Source organism: Triticum urartu, chromosome 6A (genome assembly GCF_056163025.1).
Source record: "Triticum urartu cultivar PI428250 chromosome 6A, HENAU_Tu73, whole genome shotgun sequence".
Taxonomy (NCBI): domain Eukaryota; kingdom Viridiplantae; phylum Streptophyta; class Magnoliopsida; order Poales; family Poaceae; genus Triticum; species Triticum urartu.
Genome location: NC_141878.1, coordinates 102,810,065 through 102,833,278, shown reverse-complemented (window position 1 = coordinate 102,833,278; position 23,214 = coordinate 102,810,065).

Below are 23,214 nucleotides of genomic sequence, written 5' to 3'. Positions count from 1 at the left end.
TTGCCACTGGTTGGCAATCATCTCCGGATCCCACTGGTAATTAGAATGTCATGGAGGATCAACTTGTGGTTCCGACTCTGGCTCTGTAGCAGATGCAGGGTTCCGGTAGGCGTGAATATCCTCCAGTGAGACGAGGTACTGGCCTGCAGATAAATCAAACAGGGAAGGAGCAGGCAAGGTAATAGTCTCCGGATGACGTTTATCAAAGAACAATTTGTATTTAAGCTCCCCTTCCCTATTCTTTATAATGAAATCATGCGCTACCATACTCTTATAATCTAAATAAACAGTAGGCAGCAATTTTTCTTCTTTTTCATAGTGCCTAATAGGTATGTTATAATATGCAGCAAGGCGTGAAGCATAGATACCACCAAAAATGGGGCCCTTTGTACGGTTCAGACTTAACCGTTTAGCAAGAATACCGCCCATACTTACAGAGTTATCACAGAATAAACCATGGAACAAAATAATAATATCAGGAACACTAAGGTTTCCACCGTTTCCGCGACCAATTAAGCAACGACTAGCAAATATTGCAAAGTAGCGTAAAACAGGAAAATGTATGCTAGTGATTCGTGCATCGGAAACCTTCCTCGTTTCCCCTAGAGTGATGGTATCAATAAACACATCCACATTGTGATGATCTGGTTCCTCTATTGTGCCCTCGAAAGGGATCAAACAAATCCGACAAAAATCATAAAGTGACATCTTCTTAACCATATCATATAAATGAAACTCTACTGAAGGAGGTGATTCCCTAGGATAATAGTAGAAGTTTTGCACAAAAGTATTGGTGAGTAAGAGATACTGTTCGCGTTGGTCGCGGAGGAAGTCGGTGAGGCCTGCATTCTTAGCCAATTCATAAAAATCCTCATAAATCCCGGTTGCTCTCAAGAAATCATCGGAGGGCCATTCACACGGCCTAACCTCCGCGGTGCGAGGAAAATTATATTTGGGCTTCATTGCTTCTTCATTTTGCTTTTCCTTCGAGCTTCGGCTCGATGAGCCCCTAAAAAATCTCTTCATTATTCTCTGAAAAATTCTGAAATTTTTAGTAACTTCAAAATAAAAGTAAGCCAAACTCAACAAAATTGATAGCAACTACTCATACTAGTGCCTAGAGCCTATATCATGCATCAAAACTACTTGGAACCATATAAATTTGACATGTAAGCTCAAGAACATGGTCACCTAGGCAGCACAAATTTTCAATGAATAAAGCACTAGAACAAAAACTAATTGGACCAATGGAGGAGTTAATTACCAAGGAACAATCTCCCCAAGCAGTTTTGTGAGAGGTGCTTTGAGCAAGGAGATCGAAAATCGAAGCAAGATGAGCTAGAACTCGTGCTTGAGCTGGATATTCGTGTTTGTGGGAGGAAGAAGGAGTGTATGGGTGCAGGAATAAGTGGAGGAGGGCCACCGTGGGCCCATGAGGCAGGGGGCGCGCCCCTGACCCTCGTGGCCAGGTGCCAACTCCTCCTGCTGTGTTCTCAGTGCCAAATATTCTCAAATATTTCAGAAAAAATCATATTTAAATTTCAGGGCATTTGGAGAACTTTTATTTTTGGGGTATTTTTATATTGCACGGATAATTCAGATAACAGACAGAAAATACTATTTTTATTTTATTTAAAATAAATAACATAAAGTAAAAGTAGGGTACAGAAGGTTGTGCCTTCTAGTTTCATCCATCTCATGCTCATCAAAAGGAATCCACTAACAAGGTTGATCAAGTCTTGTTAACGAACTCATTCCGAATAACATGGAACCGGAGAAATTTTGAATAACACTATGTTACCTCAACGGGGATATGCACATCCCCAACAATAAGAATATCATATTTCTTCTTGACAGTAGGAAGAGGAAATTTTTCCAATAGAATTGATACTGTGGACTTGAGGTTGTTTCCTCGGAAAGTGTACCGTATGCTCATTACCATTAATATGAAAAGTGACATTGCCTTTGGTGCAATCAATAACAGCCCCTGCGGTATTCAAAAAGGGTCTTCCAAGAATAATAGGCATACTATCATCCTCGGGAATATCAAGAATAACAAAGTCCGTTAAAATAGTAACGTTTGTAACCACAACAGGCACATCCTCACAAATACCGACAGGTATAGCAGTTGATTTATCAGCCATTTGCAAAGATATTTCAGTAGGTGTCAACTTATTCAAATCAAGTCTACTGTATAAAGAGAGAGGCATAACACTAACACCGGCTCCAAAATCACATAAAGCAGTTTCAACATAGTTTCTTTTAATGGAGCATGGTATAGTGGGTACTCCTGGATCTCCATGTTTCTTTGGTATTCCACCCTTAAAAGTATAATTAGCAAGCATGGTGGAAATTTCAGCTTTCGGTATCTTTCTTTTATTAGTAACAATTTCTTTCATGTACTTAGCATAAAGATTCATTTTGAGCATATCAGTTAATCGCATACGCAAAAAGATAGGTCTAATCATTTCGGCAAAGCGCTCAAAATCCTCATCATCCTTTTTCTTGGATGGTTTGGGTGGAAAAGGCATGGGTTTCTGAACCCAAGGATCTCTTTCCTTACTGTGTTTCCTAGCAACAAAGTCTTTCTTATCATAACGTTGATTCTTTGATTGTGGGTTATCAAGATCAACAGCAGGTTCAATTTCTACATCATTATCATTACTAGGTTGAGCATCATCATGAACATTATTATTAACATTATCACTAGTTTCAGGTTCATTACCAGATTGTGTTTCAGCATCAGAAATAGAAATATCATTTGGAGTCTCAGGTGTTTCAGCAATAGGTTCACTAGAAGCATGCATAGTCCTATCATTTTTCTTTTTCTTCCTTTTAGAAGGACTAGGTGCATCTATATTATTTCTCTGAGAATCTTGCTCAATTCTCTTATTGTGGCCTTCAGCATACAAAGGTTCCTGAGTCATTCTACCAGTTCTAGTAGCCACTCTAACAGCATAATCATTATTCTTACTATTCAATTCATTGAGCAAATCATTTTGAGCTTTAAGTACTTGTTCTACTTGAGTGGTAACCATAGAAGCATGTTTACTAATAAGTTTAAGTTCACCTTTGACATTAGCCATATAACCACCCAAGTGTTCAAGCATATTTGAATTGTATTTCAATTGTCTACCAAAATAAGCATTAAAATCTTCTTGCTTCACCATAAATTTATCAAACTCATCTAAGCATGGACTAGCCAACTTGGTAAATGGGATTTCATCTTTATCATATCTATAGAGAGAATTTACCTTTACTACCTGTGTTGGGTTATCGAGACCATTCATTTCTTCAATAGGTAATGGATTAAGATCATATGTTTCTTCAACACGCGGTAAATTAAGACCGTGTATTTCTTCAATAGGAGGTAAATTCTTAACATCTTCAGCTTTAATACCTTTTTCTTTCATAGATTTCTTTGCCTCTTGCATATCTTCAGCACTGAGAAATAGAACACCTCTCTTCTTCGGAGTTGGTTTAGGAATAGGCTCAGGAGCTGGCTCAGGAAGTGTCCAATTATTTTCATTTGTCAACATATTATTCAATAGAATTTTAGCTTCATCTGGTGTTCTTTCCCTGAAAACAGAACCAACACAACTATCCAGGTAATCTCTGGAAGCATCAGTTAGTCCATTATAAAAGATATCAAGTATTTCATTTTTCTTAAGAGGATGATCAGGCAAAGCATTAAGTAATTGGAGAAGCCTCCCCCAAGCTTGTGGGAGACTCTCTTCTTAAATATGCACAAAATTATATATATCCCTCAAAGCAGCTTGTTTCTTATGAGCAGCGGAATATTTAGCATAGAAGTAATAAATCATATCCTGGGAACTACGCACACAACCAGGATCAAGAGAATTAAACCATATCTTAGCATCACCCTTTAATGAGAACAGAAATATTTTAAGGATATAAAAGTAGCGAGTTCTCTCATCATTAGTGAACAGGGTGGCTATATCATTTAATTTAGTAAGATGTGCCACAATAGTTTTAGATTCATAGCCATGAAAAGGATCAGATTCAACCAAAGTAATTATATCAGGATCAACAGAGAATTCATAATCCTTATCAGTAACACAGATAGGTGAAGTAGCAAAAGTAGGGTCAGGTTTCATTCTAGCATTAAGAGATTGCTGCTTCCATTTAGCTAATAATTTCTTAAGATCACTTCTATCATTACAAGCAAGAATAGCTCTAGCAGATTCTTCATCCAGAACATAACCCTCAGGAACAACAGGCAATTCATAAGTATTAGGGGGAGAGTCTTCATCATCACTATCTTCAATATAATCAGTTTCAATAATTTCATTCTCTCTAACCCTAGCAAGTTGTTCATCAAGAAATTCACCAAGTGGCACAGTAGTATCATGTGTAGAAGTAGTTTCATCATAAGTATCATGCATAGCAGAAGTGGCATCATCAATAACATGCGACATATCAGAACGAATAGCAGAAGCAGGTTTAGGTGTCGCAAGCTTACTCAAAACAGAAGGTGAATCAAGTGCAGAGCTAGATGGCAGTTCCTTACCTCGCCTCGTAGTTGAGGGATAAATATTGGTTTTTGGATCTCTCAGGTTCTTCATAATGATAAGCAGATATAAATCCCAAGTAACTCAAAGAATAGAGCTATGCTCCACGGCAACGGTGCCAGAAAATAGTCTTGATAACCCACAAGTATAGGGGATCGCAACAGTTTTCGAGGGTAGAGTATTCAACCCAAATTTATTGATTCGACACAAGGGGAGCCAAAGAATATTCTCAAGTATTATCAGCTGAGTTGTCAATTCAACCACACATGGAAACTAAATATCTGCAGCCAAGTGTTTAGTAGCAAAGTAATATGATAGTAGTGGTAACGATAGCAAAAGGTAATGATAGCAAAAGTAATGTTTTTGGTATTTTGTAGTGATGATAGCAATAGCAACGGAAAAGTAAATAAGCGAAGAACAATATATGGAAAGCTCGTAGGCAATGGATCAGTGATGGAGCATTATGCCGGATGTGGTTCATCATGTAACAGTCATAACCTAGGGTGACACAGAACTAGCTCCAATTTATCAATGTAATGTAGGCATGTATTCCGAATATAGTCATACATGGTTATGGAAAAGAACTTGCATGACATCTTTTGTCCTACCCTCCCATGGCAGCGGGGTCCTAGCGGAAACTAAGAGATATTAAGGCCTCCTTTTAATAGAGTACCGGACCAAAGCATTAACACATAGTGAATACATGAACTCCTCAAACAACGGTCATCACCGGGAGTGGTGCCGATTATTGTCACTTTGGGGTTGCCGGATCATAACACATAGTAGGTGACTATAGACTTGCAAGATAGGATCAAGAACTCTCATATATTTATGAAACAATAATAGGTTCAGATCTGAAATCATGGCACTCGGGCCCTAGTGACAAGCATTAAGCATAGCAAAGTCATAGCAACATCAATCTCAAAACATAGTGGATACTAGGGATCAAACCCTAACAAAACTAACTCGATTACATGATAAATCTCATCCAACCCATCACCGTCCAGCAAGCCTACGATGGAATTACTCACGCACGGCGGTGAGCATCATGAAATTGGTGATGGAGGAAGGTTGATGATGATGGCGACGGATTCCCCTCTCCGGAGCCCCGAATGGACTCCAGATCAGCCCTCCCGAGAGGTTTTAGGGCTTGGCTGCGGCTCCGTATCGTAAAACGCGATGAATTCTTCACCTTGATTTTTTCTCCGCGAAACTAAATATATAGAGTTGGAGTTGAGGTTGAAGGAGCTCCAGGGGGCCCACGAGGTAGGGGGGCGCGCCCAGGGGGGCAGGCGCGCCCCCACCCTCGTGGCTATGGTGTGGGACCCTGGTCTTCATCTTTTGCAAGGATTTTTTATTATTTACAAATAGACTTTCCATGAAGTTTCAAGTCATTCCGAGAACTTTTGTTTCTGCACATAAATAACACCATGGCAATTCTGCTGAAAATAGCGTCAGTCCGTGTTAGTTCCATTCAAATCATGCAAGTTAGAGTCTAAAACAAGGGCAAAAGTGTTTGGAAAAGTAGATACGACAGAGACGTATCACCGTGGTAATTTTTTTGTCCCATTTGGGGCAGGTTTGAGGATATGCTTCTCACAAACCAGAGCTTCTCACAACAAGCCAGATGGTTTCTATACGGAACTTCCTACCTTTGGGGACGAAACAATATCCATTGCCTCTTATTGCTTTCAAACTTTTTATCGTGTCAACATAGAACAACAGGAGTGTTGTGTCAATTTTGGGGATTTTTCGGGGTTCGTTTGGACATTTTTATATATTAATTGAGTTTTTAATGCATTTATGTGCATAATTCAAATTTGAACTACATGCACATGCTCTAATGCATATAAATTGGTTGAAAATTCAAATCTATGTCCTTGGGTGCATTCTTAGGTCCCATGCAAGAAATGAGAATGAATGGCAAACACCCTGCCATGGTCACTCGGCCGCAAACATTGAGATACCTGGTTTTTAAATTCTAGTAAATCCAAAGCTCATCTGAAATTCATGAAACTTGGCATGCCATCATGGAGAGGCATCAACATGCCATGGTAATTTTTTTGTCCCATTTGGGGCAGGTTTGGGGATATGCTTCTCACAAACCAGAGCTTCTCACATCAAGCCGGATGGTTTCAGTAGGGAACGTCCCACCTTTGGGGACGAAATGATATTAATTGCCTCTTATTGGTTTCAATTTTTTTCGTGTCAACATAGAACAACAGAAGTGTTGTGTCAATATTTTTGGATTTTTGGGGTTCGTTTGGAAATTTTTATGCATTAATTGATTTTTCAACGCATTTATGTGAATAATTCAAATTTGAACTACATGCACATGCTCTAATGCATATAAATTGGTTGAAAAATCAAATATGTGTCCTTGGGTGCGTGCTTAGGTCCCATGCAAGAAATGAGAATGAATGTCAAACACCCTGCCACGGTCACTCGGCCGTAAACATTGAGATACCTGGTTTTTAAATTATATTAAATCCAAAGCTCATCCGAAATTCATGACACTTGGCATGCTATCATGGAGCGGCATCAACATGCCGTGGTAAATTTTTTGTCCCATTTAGGGAAGGTTTGGGGATATCTTCTCACAACAAGCCGTATGGTTTCGGTAGGGAACGTCCCACCTTTGGGGATGAAACGATATCCATTGCCTCTTATTGCTTTCAAATTTTTTTCTCGTGTCAACATAGAACAACAGGAGTGTTGTATCAATTTTGGGGATTTTTCGGGGTTAGTTTTGGACATTTTTATGAATTAATTGATTTTTCAATGCATTTATGTGCCTAATTCAAATTTGAACTACATGCACATGCTCTAATGCATATAAATTGGTTGAAAAATTAAATCTGTGTCCTTGGCTGCATGCTTAGGTTCCATGCAAGAAATGGGAATCAATGTCAAACACCCTCACATGGTCACTCTGCCACAAACATTGAGATACCTGGGTTTTAAATTCTAGTAAATCCAAAGCTCGTCCGAAATTCATGAAACTTGGCATGCTATCATGGAGCGGCATCAATATGCCGCGGTAAATTTTTTGTCCCATTTGGGGTTGGTTTGGGGATATGCTTCTCACAAACCGGAGCTTCTCACAACAAGCCGGATGGTTTCTGTATGGAACGTCCTACCTTTGGGGACAAAATGATATCCATTGCCTCTTATTGCTTTCAAACTTTTTATCATGTCAACATAGAACAACATGAGTGTTGTGTCAATTTTTGGGATTTTTCAGGGTTCGTTTGGACATTTTTATGCATTAATTGAGTTTTCAATGCATTTATGTGCATAATTCAAATTTGAACTACATGCACATGCTCTAATGCATATAAATTGCTTGAAAATTCAAATCTGTGTCCTTGGGTGCATGCTTAGGTCCCATGCAAGAAATGACAATGCATCTCAAACACCCTGCCACGGTCACTCGGCCGCAAACATTGAGATACCTGGTTTTTAAATTCTAGTAAATCCAAAGCTCATCTGAAATTCATGAAACTTGGCATGCCATCATGGAGCGGCATTAACATGCCATGGTAATTTTTTTGTCCCATTTGGGGCAGGTTTGGGGATATGCTTCTCACAAACCAGAGCTTCTCACAACAAGCCAAATGGTTTTGGTAGGGAACATCCCACCTTTGGGGACGAAACGATATTCATTGCCTCTTATTGCTTTCAATTTTTTCTCGTGTCAACATAGAACAACAGAAGTGTTGTGTCAAATTTTTTGGATTTTTCGGGGTTCGTTTGGAAATTTTTATGCATGAATTGAGTTTTCAATGCATTTATGTGCATAATTCAAATTTGATCTACATGCACATGCTCTAATGCATATAAATTGGTTGAAAAATTAAATATGTGTCCTTGGGTGCGTGCTTAGGTCCCATGCAAGAAATGAGAATGAATGTCAAACACCTGCCATGGTCACTCGGCCGTAAACATTGAGATACCAGGTTTTTAAATTATATTAAATCCAAAGCTCGTCCGAAATTCATGACACATGGCATGCTATCATGGAGCGGCATCAACATGCCGTGGTAAATTTTTTGTCCCATTTAGGGCAGGTTTGGGGATATGCTTCTCACAACAAGCCGGATGGTTTCGGTAGGGAACGTCCCACCTTTGGGGACGAAACGATATCCATTGCCTCTTATTGCTTTCAAATTTTTTTCTCGTGTCAACATAGAACAATAGGAGTGTTGTATCAATTTTTGGGATTTTTTGGGGTTCGTTTGGACATTTTTATGAATTAATTGATTTTTCAATGCATTTATGTGCCTAATTCAAATTTGAACTAGATGCACACGCTCTAATGCATATAAATTGGTTGAAAAATTAAATATGTGTCCTTGGGTGCATGCTTAGGTCCCATGCAAGAAATGGGAATGAATGTCAAACACCCTGCCACGGTCACTCGGCCACAAATATTGAGATACCTGGTCTTTAAATTCTAGTAAATCCAAAGCTCGTCTGAAATTCATGAAACTTGGCATGCTATCATGGAGCGGCATCAATATGCCGTGGTAATTTTTTTGTCCCATTTGGGGTTGGTTTGGGGATATGCTTCTCACAAACCAGAGCTTCTCACAACAAGCCGGATGGTTTCGGTAGGGAACGTCCTACCTTTGGGGACGAAACGATATCCATTGCCTCTTATTGCTTTCAAATTTTTCTCGTGTCAACATATAACAACAGGAGTGTTGTGTCATTTTCTGGGATTTTTCGGGGTTCGTTTGGACATTTTTATGCATTAATTGAGTTTTCAATGCATTTATGTGCATAATTCAAATTTGAACTACATGCACATGCTCTAATGCATATAAATTGGTTGAAAATTCAAATCTGTGTCCTTGGGTGCATGCTTTGGTCCCATGCAAGAAATGTGAATGAATGTCAAACACCCTGCCACGGTCACTCGGCCTCAAACATTGAGATACCTGGTTTTTAAATTCTAGTAAATCCAAAGCTCGTTCAGAATTCATGAAACTTGGCATGCTATCATGTAGGAGCATCAACATGTTGTGTAAATATTTTTATCCCATTTGGGGAAGGTTTGGGGATATGCTTCTCACAAAGCAGAGCTTCTCACAACTAGCGTGATGGTTTCGGTAGGGAATGTACCACCTTTGGGGACGAAACGATATCCATTGCCTCTTATTGCTTTCAAAAAATTTCTCATGTCAACATACAACAACTGGATTGTTGTGTCAATTTTTGGGATTTTTCATGGTTCGTTTGGATATTTTTATGCATTAATTGAGTTTTCAATGCATTTATGTGCATAATTTAAATTTGAACTAATGCACATGCTCTAATGCATATAAATTGGTTGAAAATTCAAATATGTGTCCTTGGGTGCATGCTTAGGTCCCATGCAAAAAATTGGAATGAATTTCAAACACCAGGGCACCGTTGATTGCTGGCAAAATGTTGAGATACTTTGTTTTTAAATTCTAGTAAATCGAAAACTCATCTGAAATTCATGAAACTTGGCATGCTTTCATGGAATGGCACCCGACATGCTGTGGTATATTTCGTGTCCATTTTGAGAGAAGGCGCACTCGAATAAATAGCCAACAAAGGCATTTTGAAAAATAGCTACCACTTTAATATCTCAAACTGTTGTATAATTCAAATCGTGTGTGTTCTGTTAACCATTCATGTGACGCCACGTGTCTTCGTTTTAAGGGCTATAGGAGGTGCCATGCGGACAGCTGCTTGACCTTGACAAAACGATAGGTGTGCGAGCGGAGTCCGATGCGCAGGCTGACCGAGAGGCGTGTAAGCTGTCCTCCAATGCACATGTTCACCAGGAAGCGTGCAAGCTGTATGCTGCGCAGGCTCACTGGGAAGAGAGCCCTTTGACTTCCATGGCTGCCCGCCTTCCTCTCCATTAATGGCACCCGAGCCACTGTTTAATACGGGTGGCATTACTGTTCACCTCCCATTATCCTCCCTCCCACAGACCTCCACCAACACCATGGCGTCGAATGATCATCTGCCACTAGTCTTCAAGTTTGGTGAAGTCGACTCTGAGCCAGAGGAGATAGAAAGTAAGGAGGAATGGGGCCTCATGGACATGGCCCAGAACGAGCTGGCCGCGGCGGTTGCTGCCCCCGCTCCCGTCCCAGCTCCCATCCCCGCGCCCGCGCTAGTGACCATCCCCGTAGCATTGACGGGCTGGTCGTCGAGCACTATCACAGAGCTGGAAGCCGCGGGCGTCAGCGAGGTCTCCGCACACCCCCGCGAGCTCGTGTACATGCCAGTGCCAGTGCCCATGCCCTCGCCCGTGCGCCCCCCTCCACCCACCGTGGCACCGGTCCTCGTGCATTTGGCTACACCCGCCACGCCCGTGCACCTGCCCGTGCACGCCCCTCCACCCACCGCGGCGCCGGTCCCTGTGTGTTTGCCTGCACCTGCCGCGCCCGTGCCCGTGCACGCGCCCCCCTCAGTGGCATGGGACGCTGCCGTCGGCCGCTACCTCTCAGCTGCGCCAGTTGCCGTACTCCCGCGCCCCGCCTGTCAATCGCGCGACAACATGATGTTTGATTTACAAGTGAAGAACATTTTGTGCTGCCTTGAAGACTTCAACAACGGCGTCCCAGAGGAACACAACGACAACGACGACACGGCATGCCGCCTCTGCCGCCGCCGGAAATAGTTTTTTGGGGTTTAATACTGTATCTCAAATTCTCGATCATATGAATATAAATTCGCAGTGTGACTAAATGGAAGATATGGTTTGAACGAACTTGCGTTTTTCCCTCTTTATGTATAGACTTATCAAACGATTTTATTTTGAAAAAAAGTTAATGGTATTTAAATATATAACACTCATCGCAATTGTTTTAGTTAGAACACCCGTATGCAAACCGACAGCTTCCCCAGGAAGCCAAGGGAAAATGTGCCGAGCAGGATTTCTGCCGCTCTTGATCGCAAACGTTTTAGATAGAACACCCGTATGCAAAGTGAGAGCTATGGTCTTCCATCGCAGTGTAGGATTTGTGCATCCCTTCAATGCAAACGGTTGTTTTGCATGACCCGTGTTCGACCACGTAGAAACAATTGATTAAGATTTTCATCTATCATTTTGGGTATGTTGCCATTTTTCAGACTGGAAAGATTGATATTTGTTTATCTAGTAACATTGCCATTTGTCAACCTTGTAACACTGCGATTTGTCAAAATATGCAGCTAAAAATCACTAGCACTATCTAATTTTTGCAACTAAAATCACTAGCACTGTTCATATGGACACCACTAGCAGGCGTGAGTTGATGGACGCATATGCAAATGTACCATTGATTACATACAACAAGTCATCAACCCACAACAACAACGAGGATACACGTTGGATTATAGATCATTTCCAACAAAACATTCTAGTAAAGTAAAGTTTTTCTCACACAACAAATAACAAAGCGATGAAATGAACTTCAGCTCAACCACTCGTCGGTGTTGGAAACGCTTGCTTTGAACCAGAAGTGATTCTCTGGGAAGGACCAGCTACTGTCAATCTCGAGACCAACGCAGGACTGAACATCCAGGCTGAAGCAGCATATGTCAGGACCCATATTGGGACGGTAGGGAAGCATAGAAATGTACGAGGTATAGATACAGTTGCTTCCCATAAATGGTAGTAACATTGTGTCAACAGCTGCTGGATCGCCTTCCACCATCATTAGATAGTTTTGTCCAAGGAAGAGCGAGTTTCCTCCAAGACTTTCATTACTGAACCAGGGAGAAGGTGTTGGCGCTAGTACACTAGTATCCATCCCGAATACCCTGCAACGGATGTTGGAATAGGTCCAAAGAGTGCGACCATGCGAGACAACACCTGCTTCATTAGTAACATCAATAGTGCCCTGTATACAGACAAGAAGAGGTGATTGTTGGTGTCAAAACCAGAAGATCTCGAGTAGGGGGTCCCGAACTATGCGTCTTAGGATCGAAGGTAACAGGAGATAGGGGACACAATATTTACCCAGGTTCAGGCCCTCTTAATGGAGGTAATACCCTACTCCCTGTTTGATTGACTTTGATGAGTAAAGGGGTTACAAGAGTTGATCTACCTCGAGATCGTAATGGCTAAACCCTAGATGTCTAGCCTGTATGATTATGATCGCCTCTACGGACTAAACCCCCCGGTTTATATAGACACTGGAGGGGGCTAGGGTTATACAGAGTCAGTTTACAGAAAAAGGAACCTTCATATCCGAACGCCAAGCTTGCCCTCCACACCAACGGGAGTCCCATCCAGACACGGGGGAAAGCCCTCCATCTTGTATCTTCATGGCCCACGAGTTCGGCCCACGTCACATAGCCCGGACGCTCGGGGAGCCCCTTATCTAGGACTCCCTCAGTAGCCCCTAAACCAGGCATCAATGATGATATGTCCGACACGCGGATTGTCTTCGGCATTGCAAGGCGGGTTCCTCTTCCAAATACTCCAGAGCAATTTGAAAAAAAAGAACCGTATACGACCCTTCGACGATGACGCAGTATCCGGCTTTTACATCCTTGGTCCTGCCGGGTAGGCCCTCCATGATCTTCTGGACGGCTTCGACTTTGTATTAAACATCATATCCTTCGGCTTCCACGCCTCCATCGCCTCGGCTTCCACATGTCAAATGAACACGAAAGGTCCCAGCGTTTTTACAAATAACACCCTGGCATCATACGGAGGCCGTCTATTTAAGGAGATTAGATCTCAGATGCCATTCCACACGAGGCGAAAATCATAGAACTTGCCACAAGAAACTACGCAAACATGGCCAATGCACCCGGTTCTTCCTCCCGTCCCACGGTCCTCAAAAAGGCGATTGGGAGAGTTGTTCGGTATCCCATGCCCAACTGACCAAGCATCAGGTGCAGGGATACCTCCCTCCCGCAGATCTAGTCCCTGTTCGGGCGGGATTAACTTCTTTCAATGGCGAAGCCCTGGCAGAAAATTTCCCCAACCCTTCCAAAGGGGAGCGAGTGTGCTTCATTTCCTTTCTCTCAAGAGGTGTCAGATTTCCAATCCACCCTTTCCTCCGAGTTCTCCTGGAGTACTACGGACTCCAACTGCACAATCTCACGCCGGGCTTCATACTGCACATCTCGAGCATCATGTCTCTTTGTGAGTTGTTCCTAGACTGCGAGGCCCATTTTGAATTATGGAGGAAGCTTTTCTGCCTCATCCCTCACTCCCAAAAGGGATCCATATTCGAGGTGGGCGGCGCATGATACCTATCAGGCACTCTAAAGAAGGCATCCGAAGAGTGGCCCTCAGAGTGGTTTTATATTGAAGATGTCGTTCTCCCAGACCCAATTTGACGAGGCCTACCCGCGTTTTCCAATGCTCCGTTAAAGAAGCACCACAGCTGGCACCCCCAAAGCCTCGAGGAGGAAGACAGTGTGGAGGTTAAGAAGCTACTGGACAAGATAAAGACACTTACCCAATCCGGACTATCCATTATTGAGGTAATGGAGATTTCAATAATGTGGGGCATTCAGCCACTCCAATCCAGAGGACTCCCCATGTGGCATTACAATGGGGAAGACGACGCATCACGATGCAGACGTAAGGGTCCAGAAAAATTCGCCGCCTTGGCTGCCATGCTGGCTGATCTTTTTAAGGGGGAGAAGGAAGAATTCACTTGCCTTAAGTGCCGAGAGGGCTTTTCCATGTGCAACCCTCCCAGCTGGGTAAGCCTTCGCTCAGTTATTTTACTCAATACTCCTCCTGATTTGTACCCAGCTGAACTTAATCCAACCATTTTTTAAAAGGAATGGAGGAAAGTTACCGCGGGGATCTATAGCCCCGCCCTGTAGCCGGAGGACCATATTCAGGACCTGGATCCTGTATTCGAAGAGGATCCGGATATATCCGTAGAGCTCAAGGAGGGGGTTTGCGAGCTACAATTCCATAGATGTGGCCATTATAGCCGATTACCTTGGCCTTCTCCCCTCTTCCCACGTAAGTACCCAGGAGACATCTCCTCCAAAAGAGTTTTCTTATTGTGCCTCACCTGCCGCATTGTCTCATGCTTTCAAAGGGGCGGCGCTCATCTCGCCGCACCGCATTGGAAGCGTCCCTTAAGAAGGCGACGCCTACACGGGGCGGGTCTTCGAAAATAAAGGCGGACGACGATAGTGCCAACCTCCCACCCTCAAAAAGGTATGGTTATTTTTTAATGCTCTCATGGCAGAGGTACCGAATTTTGACATTTCCTGCTGCGCGACATCTTCAGGAAAAGCATACGGCAAACTGTGTTTGGGGACCTTGCCGGTCATGCATCACCCAATCGGATCTCGGATCCCGCCCTAAGGGCTGGGGTTGGTACAGGAGAAATGCCGGATTGTCCTCTCCTTGAGGATTCAGATGATGTATCAGTTACCAACTCCGAAGTGGAGAGTGCAATGAATCATCGGCACCGGAGAGCGGCTATGCGCGACCCAACCTTTATTGAAGAAGCATTTAATGCTTTCAGCTCAGCGGATGCATACATCCGAGCTGCTCGGGATGGGCTCACTGGAGCCACCCAACAACTTTCCAAGGACATGCGGGTAAGATCATGTGTCAGTAGCCCCTGAGACTTAAAGCAGTTGACGCAACTGATTTAAGGATCATTGCATAATCAGGTACTCACGGAGAAGAACAACATGCTGTCTCAGGAGCTAGAAAAATGCCGGACCCAGCGAACTGCAGTTATCGCTGAACTGGCAAAGTCCAAGGAGGCACCGACTAGTAATGTCCGCGACTGTCACGAAAATATAATCATGTGCCAGTAATGTTTATTCAAATAAACACTGTTGTATTTACGATGGTAGGATCGTCTGATCCGCTGGAAGAGAAACTGAAGGCCGCATAGGCGGATAAACAACATACCGAAAGGAAAGAGGCCACTAGTCAACGTGTACTGACACGGATCAGGGATTAGAAGAACAAGCTACAGGACGCCAACACCCAGCTAGGCGAAGAGCTGAAAGACGTTCGAGCCCAATTGGCGGACGCCTTGAAGGAGAACAGAAAGCTGAGAGGCGACATATTTAGTATGCCGTTTAACTTACTTTCGTACAGTTCGCTAATGTAAATCTTAACGAGTTTATTTCTGTAGGTGTGCTGACTGGGCGGCCTGGAGAAGAGGTGTATGGATTTCAAGGGAACCTGCTGCAAGAGCTGTCTAAGGTGCATGAGCGAGCTCGGAAGGCAATGAGAAACATTGCTAAGGCTTTATGGCCAGCCGATTCTCCTCCAGGAAGTATGCAGAAACTTGTGAATTTGTTCAAGGGAGCTCGGCGCCGTTTTGGGTTATGGAAGATATCAGCATGCCGAGAAGGTGCTCGGGATGCCCGGGCCATGGTGAAAACACGGTACAGAGAACTTGACCTAAATCATATGGCGCAGGTCGGACCTTGAGGATCTGATGGACAGGAAATTCCGGTCAGCCTGGTGTACGACCAAGTGAATATGGCCACCATGTTTTCACAACAGGATTGTAAACTAGACAACCAGTTAGAGGGTCTAGAGGAAGAAGTTTTTGAGTCCAAGTAGCAATGTACTTTTATCGACACACTTGTCTCCAGCCAAATTTGTAAAACCATTGTCATGGCAGACTTTCTGCTTCGACCTCCGAAAACCCTAGGTTTGGAGTGTTTCCGAATACTATACCGTAGGGAAGCACCAAAGTATGGTTGGAAACCAGGTAGTACGGTCATAGTTTCTTGAACAGACAATTTGTATTCGGGAATTTATGTTATATTACATTTGATCGTAAGAAACATCTTCCAGAGAGAATAGTTCCATTAAGGGTTCCTCTTCCTGGGCCAGCATGCGCTATGCATGCTTGAGCTGTGATGCTAAAAATCACAATACACTATGTATGTGGGGGGCTTGTATCGCAACGAGGGTAGTTCATCTTATCCGCCAACCTATTATTCCCTTAAGAACGCTAGCTTCTGGCTTCACCCGTCTGAGGTACACGTTCGGATGACCCGACTGTAACAATCGTGGAGGTGCTCCCTTTATGCCCTAGCCAAACAAGCGGGAATGTAGGGTATAAGCACAAGAACCAGGCAACCCAGCTTGTCAAAAATTTAAGTCATAAAGATGCATGTAATGGTGCAGAAAGACATGTATGAGAAGACCACATATATATATATATATTGTGAGCTTGATCCTCAGAAAATAAGCTTATGTGTTAAGAAGCCCCTAGGTATTGGTGGGTATGTACATTTCAGGATGTGTACCCCGTAAGTGTGCGGTTTATCTGAACACAGGCCAGAAGTCGTATAAAAACAAAAGGAAGAAAAAGAAAAGAATAGAAAAAGATAACGAACATTGAGTTTGGACTGAGGCATACAATCTTCGGAGTCTGGCAGCGTTCCATGGGTTCGGCTCTAAGCAATTGTCTGATGCATAACGAAGGCAATAGGCTCCTCTAGTGAGAACTTCATCTATAATGCCGGGACCCTCCCATTTGGTCTTGAGCTTGTCCTTTTTCTTCTCTGGTAGGCGTAGAACGAGTTCACCGACATTGTAAGTCTTGGCCCGCACTTCTCTGCTTTGGTATCTTTGAGCTTGTTGTTGGTACAATGCTGAGCGAGCTTTTGAGACATCACGCTCCTCCTCCAGGCCATCTAAGTCATCTTGCCGATCGAGCTCGGCTTCTTTCTCCTCGTACATGCGGACTCGAGGTGAGTCATGGATAATATCGCAGGGCAAGACGGCCTCTGCACCGTACACCATGAAGAACGGTGTGTATCCAGTTGTGCGATTGGGCATGGTCCGCAGCCCCTAGAGTATGGAGTTGAGCTCCTCAACCCAGTGTTTATCTGACTCCTGTAAGGATCGCACTAGTCTGAGTTTAATTCCGCTCATTATCATGCCATTAGCCCGTTCGACTTGACCGTTTGTTTGAGGGTGATAGACGGAGGCATAATCGAGCTTGATGCCCAGATTAGCACACCAGGTTTTTACTTTGTCGGCTATGAAGTTAGAGTCATTATCTGTGATGATGCTGTGGGACACCATAACGGTGTACGACACCTGATATGAAATCTATCACTAGTCCGGCTTCGGCCGTTTTAACTAGCTTGACCTCTATCCACTTGGTGAATTTATCCACCATGACCAACGTATATTTTTTCTTATGGCTTCCCCCTTTAAGGGGTCTGACCATGTCAAGCCCCCAGACCGCAAAGGGCCAAGTAATGGGGATTGTTTGTAGGGCGGTAAGTGGCATATGGCTTTGATTGGCTAAAAGCTGGCATCCTACACAACGCTGGATGAGGTCTTGCGCATCTGCTTGGGCCGTAGGCCAGAAAAATCTAGTTCGGAAGGCCTTACTTACAAGGGCCCGAGCTGCGGCATGATGACCGCCAAGACCAGCATGGATTTCGGCCAAGAGCTGCCGCCCCTCTTCTTTGGAGATACACCTTTGAAGGACTCCGGTAGTAATTTTCTTGTAGAGCTCTCCTGCATGAACTTTGTAGGCTTTAGAGTGTCGGACGATGTATCGGGCCTCATTCTGGTCCTCGGGGAGCTCTCGCCTATTGAGGTAGGCCAGGAAGGGTTCGGTCCATGGGGCGATTACCGCAATGATTACATGAGCCGATGGCGTTAGTTCGGTGGCCGAGCCCCCAATGATATCGGGATTATATTCAGAATCCGGGGGTGTGATTGGATCCGGACTGGCATTGCTGCTCTCATCCTGCCATACCACTGATGGCTTGAAGAGCCTTTCCACGAAGGTGTTAGGTGGGACGGGGTCACGCTTAGCCCCCATTGGTGCATGTCGGTCCTAAACAAACGGTTTAAAACCCCTTTCCGCGACGGCATTTGGATCCGTCGCCAAGTGAGTGTGGGCGATAGGGGGGTCCTTCCCACACGACCCAGAAACCGTCGGGGATAGGGCCCCTACAGTCCTCCTACTTGTTTCTCCTTGCATTGCCATCGCAGTCGGTATTCTGTGGTGCTACGTTTATGATGCGCGTCCCATCACAAACAATTCACTATTATAGAACGTGCATGACACGCGGCCCATAAGAAATGATTCATCGTTAAGAAGATTAGCTAATCGTCGTACGAGTGTTGGACATGATTACGAAACGTCGGACCGTCGTAACATCGTCGTACACGACAACTATTGCACACGGTATTCTGTGGTGCAACGTTTACGATGCATACTTCATCAGAAACAATTCATGGTTGCGAATCGTGTACGATAAGGCAACTAACACAAACGTTTAGTTTTGCCCACACTGTTTGTGATATTGTGTGACATCGCACACGCTTTGCAAACGACAACTATGTGCATGCTTCCACACGTTTGCTCTCTGTGAACCGTCTCGGATTATGGTGCATATCGCAAACGTTTGTGTTTTACCAACCGTGTGTGCCGTAACAACCTGGAGAGTGTAATTTTACCGTAACTTAATTGCTGCTTTTCCAAATTGTACCGGATTTGGATATGAATTTGAATGTATGCTAAAGCTTTATTCATATCCATCAGTTACATATGTTCAAGAATTACATAAGAACCAAATAAAGAATGATGAACCATAGTTGTATACTTGTACTATTAAAGATGGTAAAGAAAGAAGCGAAATATATTCTGGTTGCTGAACATGGTGAAGCGGAATGCCCATATTGTGCCCTCCTCCATGCAGAAGGCACGCACGACTCTAGTCCAACCCCTTGTGATGGCCCGCAGCCCATCCTTCACGGTCTTCATGAAAGCATCTAGATAATCATCGTGTTCTGGTAGAAATGCTTTAACCTTTGCATGCCCACCAATCATGTAGTTTGAGAGGTAATATTGAGTAAACTGCTTTGGCAACCACTGCAAAGGAATAAGATTTCAGACATTGTCATCTAACACAACTCATTATGGGCAGTAAAAAGAAGGATGTAGAGTTCTTACTTACCATCCTGTAGTTCGCTGTTGTCTTGGATAAAGTGTAAACAAATAATTGCCATCTTTGGACCCATTTTACTAACAATCTTTATCAGCTTCCTCACTTGATGCTGGTTCATCGATATCTCATTGCGCCATACGTAGAAAGGGTCGAAATGCGGATCTTTACCAATGACATATGTACCTAAAAGCACCAAGTTAATATTAGAAGCTAAACAATAATGGCACAATGATGTAGTACAACACTCTTTTATAATATTCTATATACATCCATATGTGGTAGTCCATTTGAAATCTTTAAAAAGAACAAATATTTAGGAATGGAGGGAGTATCTTATAACATCCAATATACTCACATATTAGATGAATTAGCATCTTATATTATGGGCCGGAAGGAGTTTAGTTCCTTCTTAAAAATTATCTGCTACTGTATCCACGGGTTACAGATAGTTTGAGCTAGTTTTGGATCAAATAGCCCTAAAGTATATCTAAACACGGGGGCTAGTTTGAGCTAGTTGCATCTATAACCCACCCAAAAAAGCTACTATCCAACCCAAGAGGTGCTAATTGGAGCTAGTTCTCTTTGTGCATTTATTGTCAATCTAACCCTGCCATCCAAACAACTCTTTGGATGGAGTTAGTTCAGGGTTAGTAATGAGCTAGAAACTAACTCTAACCTCTAGCTAAGTTGAGTATCCAAACAGGGCTGTGTTGTTGCTGTTGTTGCTGCTGCTCTTCTACATACATCTAGACATCATTAGAACATTAATGTAACACTCTTCCTTCTTGCTATGTAGCCTAGGATTGCATATTTAGACATTAAGTACAGTGCATGTTGTGTAGCCTCAGATATATTACATATGGCCCTAGTTAGCCTAAGGAAAAATGGGTTGCAGATATATTCAGTTAAAAGTCCGGTTCACCGATTAGTCCCTTATCAGCCGCCGGCCTATATGGTACCAGCTACGGATATCCTAAACAGTGAGCAGATATAAACCATGGGATGAAACTAACCTCGATGGAAAACAACAGTCATTCCCAAAATTGTCCTGTTTAGGTAAATCAAGAAGCATGTTAAGCACAATGGGCTAAACATCAACCAAAATTACACATGGTAGACAAAATAATCTCCAAAAGACAACTTCAGTGTGCAGGTTTAAGCACGCTAGTAAAGCAAAACAAGTGGAAAGGTGTGCTAACTGCAACAGGCCTAACATTTAACAACAAGCAAACATGGTCATTCAAACTGGTATTGTGCGGGTCAAGTACACTGGTTATGGTTAAATAAAAATGGAAAGGCATGTTAACTCCAAGATGCGGCAACCAAATGTAGTCATTCATAGTGGTATTGTTGAAACTGGTACTGATGAAATTGAACTACACAGAACATCACATTGTGAATAACTGGAATAAACAAGGCATACAACGAACAACCAAAGATAGCATTTGAAACTGAACATATGCTAACTACAAACAACCGAACAATCAAAAAACTTTGAAAGAGGCATATGCTAGCTATAACAGGCTTAACAGCAAGAAAATATATGCATTCCTATTGGTATGTTTAAAACTGGATTGATGAAATGTACTGCACAGTAAATAATTGCACATATAGACAATCACATTGTGAACAACTGAAATAAACAAATCATGGGTTTCCTCACTTGTCACAGATGGGCTCGTTCCTGTATGAAGAGCACGGACCCTGGAGGCGCTCCATGTTGTCGCAGATGGGCTCCTTCCCCTTGGAAGAGTACGGCTGTAGGGTGCCCTCCCAGATGTTGCAGACGGGCGCTTTTCCCTTGGAAGAGTAGATGGGCTCTTTCCCCTTGGAAGAGCCAGAGAGGGTGCCCTCCTCATGGTCACCGTCGATGAGGTCTGACTTGGAAGCTATGGATCCCAAGTCAGCATCGCAGACTGTGTCCTTCAGAAATGACAAAAGGGGCTCGATGGCGATGTAGAATGGCAAATTGTTGACAACGAGCCAGAGGAGATCAGTGGCGGGGCCATGGATGAGATCGACGGCGGTTGAACCTGAGGGGTTGGGGTTGGGCAACTTAACCTGTGACACAGCCCTCCTCAGGCTTGAGTGCCTGCCGCCAGTAATGGTCATGAGCTTCCTTGGCGATGTCGGGCGAAGAGACCGCTATACACCTCTTTTGGGACAGTCGCTCCTCGAGCTCCACGGGAAGCGTAGCCGGGCTTAGGCTACGAAGCACTGTAGTGGGGAATGGGGATGGGGATCTATGGGAAAGGGGGCGTTTGGCATGCGTCATCTAAGAAACTCAGGGCAGCCTGCGCATGGAGATCGGTGGGTAAGTTGCATGGGCAAACTGGCAGATGTTGACAATGGAGGCCTTGCGGCTGCGGCAGGGACTTTGCTAGGGTTTCGAGCAAGGGAGGGTGTGTGTGTGTGTGCGTGCATGCACGCTCGAGGAGGTTTTGGTGTGTGTGTGTGTGTGTGTGGAGGGGGGGGGTGTTTGAGGAAATGACGCGGGTACTGAAAATTTTACTACGCAGGAGTGAAATGCCGGGTTATTGAAAATTTTGATGATAGTGCATCACACACGGTCCGGAGATAACAACCGTGTGTTATGAAAAAGAAAAACCCTCGAGGCAGGCAGATATTTTCGATGCAGATGGGATTGGGAACAAGAAACATCACACACGGTCCGGAGATAACAACTGTGTGTTATGAAACAGAAAAACCCTCAAAGCGGGTAGATATTTTTGAGAGGGGGAGCCTCGTGGAGCCCAATGTACTGTGCGGATGTGTGCGTGACAGGTGCATCGGCGTGGCACACGGTTAGTTTGAGTGAACCGTGTCTGTTGCATCAACCGACTTGTCTAATGTTCATAAATTTGGCGAAAAATGACGCGGGAGAGGGTCAGAACACGAACACACTTGCATGTGGACCAAATTTATGTATCAAAAGGGTGGTTTGATTTTCATGTACCAAATGTAACTTCGATGTGGCACCTCTCTCCCAAAGCGCACGGTATTGCTTGCTCTCACCCTCTCGTGTCGGCACGAAGGGAATCCTAAGCTATGAATGCACGCCCCCTCACCCTCAACCGAGATTCATGTAGCAAAATGCGAAGTAGCTAGCAGCCCCCTGCTCCCTCGTGTCGGCATGAAGGGAATCCTAAGATATATATGAATGCATGCCCCCTCCCCCTCAACCGAGGTTCACCTAGCAAAGTGCAAAGTAGCTAGCAGCCCCCCTCCTCCCTCATGTCGGCACAAAGGGAATCCTAAGCTATATATGAATGCATCCCCCCAACCGAGGTTCACCGTAGCAAAGTGCGAAGTAGCTAGCAGCTCCCTCCCTCGTGTCGACACAAAGGGAATCCTAAGCTATAATTCATGCCCCCCAACCGAGTTTCACCTAGCAAAGTGTGAAGTAGAGCTAGCAGCCCCCTCCCTCGTGTCGGCACAAAGGGATTCCTAAGCTAAGAATGCATGCCCCCAACCGAGGTTCACCTAGCAAAGTGCGAAGTAGCTAGCAGCCCCCCTCCCTCGTGTTAGCACTAAGGGAATCCTAGCTAAGCTATGAATGCATGCCCTCCCCCAACCGAGGTTCACCCTAGCAAAGTGCGAAGTAGCTAGCAGCCACCCCTCCCTCGTGTCGGCATGAAGGGAATCCTAAGCTATGAATGCACATGCCCCCCCAACCGAGGTTCACCTAGCAAAGTGCGAAGTAGCTAGGAGCCCCCACCCCCCTCGTTTCGCCATGAAGGGAATCCTAATTAAGCTATGAATGCATGCCCCC